The sequence below is a fragment of the Megalobrama amblycephala genome, linkage group LG6 (genome assembly GCF_018812025.1).
Source record: "Megalobrama amblycephala isolate DHTTF-2021 linkage group LG6, ASM1881202v1, whole genome shotgun sequence".
In the NCBI taxonomy this organism is placed as follows: domain Eukaryota; kingdom Metazoa; phylum Chordata; class Actinopteri; order Cypriniformes; family Xenocyprididae; genus Megalobrama; species Megalobrama amblycephala.
This window is the reverse complement of record NC_063049.1, coordinates 25,695,424-25,702,244: the sequence shown is the minus strand read 5'-3', so window position 1 is coordinate 25,702,244 and position 6,821 is coordinate 25,695,424. Positions and strand designations below refer to the sequence as shown.

General features: G+C 35.2%; 1 long non-coding RNA gene across 1 annotated transcript; it reads right to left on the bottom strand.

The window, feature by feature from the left end:
• Positions 1-3,572: 3,572 nt before the first annotated feature.
• LOC125269521 lies at positions 3,573-6,209 on the bottom strand. Its single transcript, XR_007185140.1, has 6 exons — positions 5,898-6,209; positions 5,078-5,110; positions 4,833-4,973; positions 4,582-4,731; positions 4,381-4,489; positions 3,573-4,262 (listed from the first exon to the last, which is right to left on the bottom strand). It is a non-coding gene; the product is annotated as an uncharacterized LOC125269521 (long non-coding RNA).
• Positions 6,210-6,821: the final 612 nt, after the last annotated feature.

Here is a 6,821-nt window from a genome sequence, read left to right as displayed (position 1 = left end):
TTTTTTTTATATATCATTCTGCAACTGTCCTACTACATCTTGTTGTAATTTGACATACATTTGTGGCAAGAACACCATTTTTACTAAAGCAAAATACAACAAAAGTTTGCAAACGGTCTGGGTTATTTAACTATGAATTCATGCACAATACATACATATTTCTTCATACAAACAAGGATCAACTGTTTACAACACTACTTGTTAGCCTAATAGTATAATTGTTAATTCCATCACATCATCAGTGTCAGGTGTGTATTCTGTATATAAACCAGTTTGCATTACACATTTCCATCTACAATTACGATGAAAATGATAGTATGTATATCCTGTGCCCTATCATTACACCACATTCTACAACAAATTGCACAGCATGAACAGCATCGCTCAAGTAGATGGAAAACACTATTACATCATTGTGTACTACTCTTGGCTGAGGTATTGATAAAAAAATACTATGTGCAGATATGTTGTGAGATTAATATTTGAATTCAAATTCACAGCCTTCTTTGTCGTGTATCCTTTCTTAATTTAAACTGAACAGTGCAATGTGCTTATACATAAAATAAACGTGAACATGATATTTTTAATTGCAGGTTAAAAGAACAGCTACTCTCATTTATGCTGGAATAAATGCCACCGTACCAGTGTTAAATGGTTTGATGGTAGGCAGGACCTCAAGGTGGACTTTTGACTGAGCCAGGATTCTATGGAAGCTTTGATAAGGACCCTGCCACAAGATGATGCACATGGCTGGGGACACCATATAACCATACTGATAACTGTGTACTGGCTAGCACACGGTCTGTCATACAGTGTGGTGGCCCGGGCCTTTCATGTGCCAGTATCCTCTGTTTGCAGACTGGTTCACACAGGAACCATGAAGATTGCAGCCCTCCGCCAGCAGGTCATACAGTTGCCAGATGCACAAGACCTTAATGAGGTTGGCCTTGGCTTTGACAATTTAGCCAACAGCTCCATATTCTCCAAGTGTGTGGGTGCTATAGATGGATGTCGTGTCCGAATCAAGACCCCCGCTGGACCCAATGGCCAGGACTACATCAACAGAAAACTCTTCCTATCCATTCAGATGCAGGCAGTATGTGATGGGAAAGGCAGGTTTCTTAATGTTTTTGTGGGATATCCTGGTTCTGTCCATGACACTAGAGTCCTGAGAAACAACAGGATCTATAAAGAGGCATTGTATCCTCCACAAGGATACTTCCTTGTGGGGGATGGAGGATACCCCTGCTTCTTCCATCCTGTGGCCATCATTACTCCGTACCGGGAGACAGTCCAAGGGAGAGTGCAGGTCCGCTTCTGTCACCACCACACCAAGGCTCGCTCCGTAATTGAGCAGGTCTTTGATATGATGAAAACACGCTGGAGGTGCCTGCTTTTCAAGTCTCTTGAGGTGGACCACACCTTTGCCCCAACAGTCATTGTGGCATGTGCAGTTCTGCATAACATTTGCCTGACAACAGGAGACATAATTGAAGCCACTGAAGTTGTGGATGATGTTGGTTTACCTCCACGCTGTCCAGTGAGAGGGGTCTGTAGTGGTAATGCCTGGCGTGATAGACTGGCAGCAAAAATCTCAGCTCCTCAGATGTATCCAGTGGAGTTAAATGAGCATGATTATTTGTAGATAAATAAAGAAAAATGTTGCTCCACACAATGTTTATGTTCATATCGTGTTCAGATAATCTATTTATGTATGGATTCGATTTTTTTCCCAGGTCTCTAGCCTCATGCATTAAATTATTTGCAATACTCACATTATCAATAGATAAAATAGTTTAATGTAATTGTTAAACATGTTAGCCAATTCCACCAATATTTTGAACTGTAGTCATCTGGCAACTGTTTACCTTAAAACATCTAATAAGGCATATAATGGCACACACAAAAATTCTTAAAAAAAGGACAAACAGAGATTGTGTTTAACTTTTTTTAATCAACTGTTCAAAGAGGTCAAGGAACCTATTGGTAGTAGATTTCATTAATTCGTGAGTGGCATGAAAACGTTCCTCCTCTTTTTCAGTCTCCTTCTCAAGAAAGTCTAACACTCTGTTAGATCTTCTCTTTTTAGGTGGCGGTGGACCCTAAGAAGTACAGGGTTTTTCCTCCTGCGTGTAGAGGATGTCATGTCCTTCTCCTCCCTTTCCTCCACAGATGCTGACTGTGGCAAGCCAGTGTCTTTGGCCACAGCATTACAGCTAGTGGCTTCTGCATCGCACAAGTCTATTAGGATGGGAGGCTCAATAGACGGCCTCCCACCAATAGCCTCATGCATGGCAGAAAACCACGGCCACGTGGCTGCTGTGGCCTCCCCACTATCTGTTCCAGTTCCTGTAGGAGGACATCAGAGCTCCTAAAATAAAAGAAATATATTCTCTATTAAACTGGCAAGAAGAAAATCCATACCAAATGAAATTAATACATGCATTCATTTTTACATACCTTATATTTACTTTTTAGATTTTTTGGAAATTTGACTTGGTGTAACTTTTCCATCTAAACCAATCCTCTGAAACAAATTATGCACTCAAAAAAATATTTAACCCCAAAAATTAAAACTTATGTAATTCAATTGCATATAAAATTTCCATCCATTTTAATCACATAAATCCAATGTAAAAAAGTTAACTTTTACTTAAGCTTCCCCATCATGTTCAGTTGACTTGAATTAATTAAATAAAGGTTATGTTAACTGATAAACTGCAATTTAAGCTTGTGTAATACATAAAACTTACTCTTTTAATATAACTTATTCTTACTTGCTTTATATAACTACCTTAAATTAATTTATTTATATTAAATAAATGGTCAAACACATGTTACATTCATAAAAATTTATTGTCTCAATTGCTGCAGGAATAATAAGAAACATCCAATCTGACAAAAAATAGAACATAATGCAGTATTTCACAAGTTAAGACAACTGTTTACAGCAGTTTTGTGCTTTCTCCGAAACTAACACAATGGTTATGGCTCCTTGTTTGACTTTTTAGTTTTAAGTCTGTGTGCCAAAAAGTTCATAGATCAACAAGGAACCAAATTTCAACATCAAGCATTATTTTCATATATTCGAGGTAACACTGCGATCTCTCTGCATAGTATGGTAGTCAGTTTGTGCTTTTGCTTGTCTGAAACTTGAAACATAACAGTAAATGGTTACATTCCTTGTAAACGTGTAAAAAAAACAAAAAACAATCAGGACACTTGGGGAAAAAAGAAAAGAAATTTGAGGGATTATATTTGACTTTACATATAACAGGTTTTCTGTTATCTGTCACATTTCAGCATTTAGACATTCAGCAGCCCAAGTGTCCTACTCACAAGTTAACTTCCTGGACAAGGAATAGCACAAGGGCTAACATCTCTGTTAAAGGGTTCGTTCACCCAAAAATTAAATTTCTTTCATTAATTACTCACCCTAATTTTGCTCCAAACCCCTAAGACCTTCATTAATCTTCAGAACACAAATTAAGATATTATGCGTGTACAACCTCAGCTGCGTAGGAGACTGACATAAAAGGGAAGAAAGTCGTTTTTTTTGTTTTTGTTTTTTGCGCTCAAATAGTATTCTTGTCACTTCATAACATTAAGGTTGAACCACTGCAGTCACATTGACTATTTTAACAATGTCTTTACTACCTTTCTGGGCCTTGAAAGTGGTAGTTGTGTTGCAGTCTATCTGAGGTCAGATAGCTCACGGATTTCATCAAAAATAACCTAATTTGTGTTCCAAAGATGAACAAAGGTCTTACGGGTGTGGAACGACATGAGGGTGAGTAATTAATGACAGAAATGTAATTTTTAGGTGAATTAACCCTTTAAAAATATCAGAGTTAGAGGAAGCCAGAAGGTGCATTAGATGTAGTCTCTTGATTTGAGTTAGTGTCATTGGTTCATAGTGTCATCGATCATAGTCTTCAATTCAATGTTTCTTAGGTTTCAAAGTTTCTAAGTCCTTCCAGTGGATCGAAACATCTATGTGATGTCCTAAAATCTAAATTCATCAGTACCTTCTGGAAGAATTCAAAAGTGAATTTGAGACTCGGAGCATAGCTTGATTGCGTAGATCAATCCAAACAGCAAACAGCATCCAAAGGAGAAACTCCTAAGTGTTGTAGTAGTTTTAAACTCTCTGTTGCTACGCCAACATCCACTGGCTCATCCTCAGCGCTTTCTTTAAGGGTCACAAAAGGGCCCAGAGTAGTCTCAGAAATTCCTCCCTCAGCTCCTTCAGGATTGCAGTCCTAAGCAAGTAAATGAATGAATGAATAAATATATAACACCTTGTTTAGTTTCACTGAAATATTGGCAGCACACAGCATTATACTAGGTCATTACAAAAAAAATATATACAGTACAAACCTGGAATTCTGGAAGAATTCTGGAGAACTGGAAGTGTTGTAATGTCCCCATTGAGATACACACACAGACTCTTTATGACACAGTCTCATTTGAAGTGTATATCTTCGCACTGAAAAATATGACACAATATTAAAAACAGTGAATGATTATAGTTCAATCTTTGTAATTAGTTCCAAAGAACGGTAACGCAATTTACCACACCTTGTCTGCAACTGCAATGTGTGTGATATCTTTTGTCCAGAAGCTCCTTTGCTGCTGAAAACTTTCATTTGATTAACAGTGTATCTGTCCAGCTGCTATGAACGTTGACAGAAGTGGCACAGTCGTTATCCGCATTAATTCCGCTTTTATCTGAGAGGAAAAAAGGAAGAAGGAAGAGATGGAGGCCTACTGTAGAGGAAACTATAGTAATTTACAAAAAAAAATCTAATGTAAATAACAAAAACACTTACTTAATTTACTGTGAACAGGTTGACTGAATCTCTCCTCAAAATGTCCAAGTTTAATCTTAGAATGTTTCAGTTACTTAAACATATTGGATACTTCTGTGATGCTTCTTCCACACACTTTACGTTTCCACAAAACTCACATATCTGAAAGTCAAAAAACAGAAAATCGACATCAACAATTTTACAAAGAAATGAAACGAGTAAATTTTAGTTTTAATACAAGAAATATGAAAAAATATTACACATACCATAATTGAGTTATTGTCCCACTGATGAGGTTTCTGAAATAGTAAAGATGACATACACTTTATTATTATTATTTATATAGTTTTAATGAAATTACGACTTGAAAAGAATTCATGTTCCCTTTCATGGACACGACTTTTAACAGGATTTTTTTTTTTTTTTAGTTTATATACAGTTGAATGACAAACACACTCTGTCAATGTTTTGGTATATTTCAAAACTATATTTCAAGCAAAGTAAAATGCACATCGAGATGACAAAGCAGGTATATATATATATATATATATATATATATATATATATATATATATATATATATATATATATATATCTTACTTGTAAAAGTACACAGTCAGTTGAATACATATCTCGAAATGATCAAATTTACAAATACTTGTAAGACAATATAATAGATAGATAACGTATTCATTAACGTAGATAACGTATAAGTTACAATAATGAAGTGTGTTTGAGCAACGTTTTGGCTTATTTGCAAAGCAAAACGTTAGCAAAGAACGCTGAAATGACGAATCTGTTATTAAAATAATAATAATAATAATAATAATAATAATAACTCGTAATCTATCTAAATGTGAATATGATGCACGGTGCACCGTCAAGTCGACAGCATAACATTATCTTAAAATTAGCACAGTTACATATATTACTCCTTTTACAGATGAGAAGACCTAAAATAAAAGTTAATAACGGTCAATTCGCTTTAGCAAAAATGCGCCTTCACGCTAAAACTAAGAAAACAAGATAGAATAAACATAAAAATGGTCATTGTTTAAGTTTAAATCATTAATAAACATATCTTACCTTGTAAAACATCCACATCTGTTCATCCAAATCCTCCTTTTCGCTGAGTCAGACAGTAGATCGCCATTGCGCCTTCAGTAGTTGTTTTTTGAACTCAGACTTCAGTGAGCATGCGCAACACTTGCATTTGCGCCTTATGGCAACAAATTAAGTATAGTTTATGTAATTTGATCAGGTTGGTCTTGTATCCATTTCATTCATGTTGTATAAAAGTAATTTGGAGTAATAATAGGTATTTTTATTAGTTTTTAAATATGTTTTATTAGATTTTTTTGCTTAATTTCAAATAGTGGCAAGAATCATTTTTTTGAGTGTGTACTCAAACATGCACAAAGACAAAGATAGTGTAACAATGTTATTCTAAATATTATCTAAAACCTCACTGGATTTATCAAAGTGAAGACAAATCATATCTTTCCATGCATACTGGAACATAACTCACATCCAGGCTTTTATGGCACTTTTCCTCTTCCCAGTGAAGTCGGAATCAAGCTCCATACATATTTTAATTAATTGTTCGGTCTCCTCATCAGTCCCTGTAAAAAAAGAATTTTACTCTGAAGCAGTTCGAAATCTTAATGTGTTGCATATTAACAACATCGGCAGGCATAAACTACAAATAGTGTAATCAACACATTAAAACAAATTAAATACACAGGCCTACATTAAAGTCATTCTCTATTAACCAATATAGGAGAGATTAATTTAAAAATTAAAAGCAATAAGCCATTAAAATTAAGAGATGTAAATAAACATATTTAAAACTGTGCTGAAAAGTACACATTATACATTGAAATTAAAGCCACTGTCAAACATAAACCACATTTACAATAATTTCATGCTTAATACTCACATGTTTGTGTGTTTGTATCTGCCATGGTTAGCACTTAATGCAGATGTGAAGGGGGAGGAGAATTTATACAT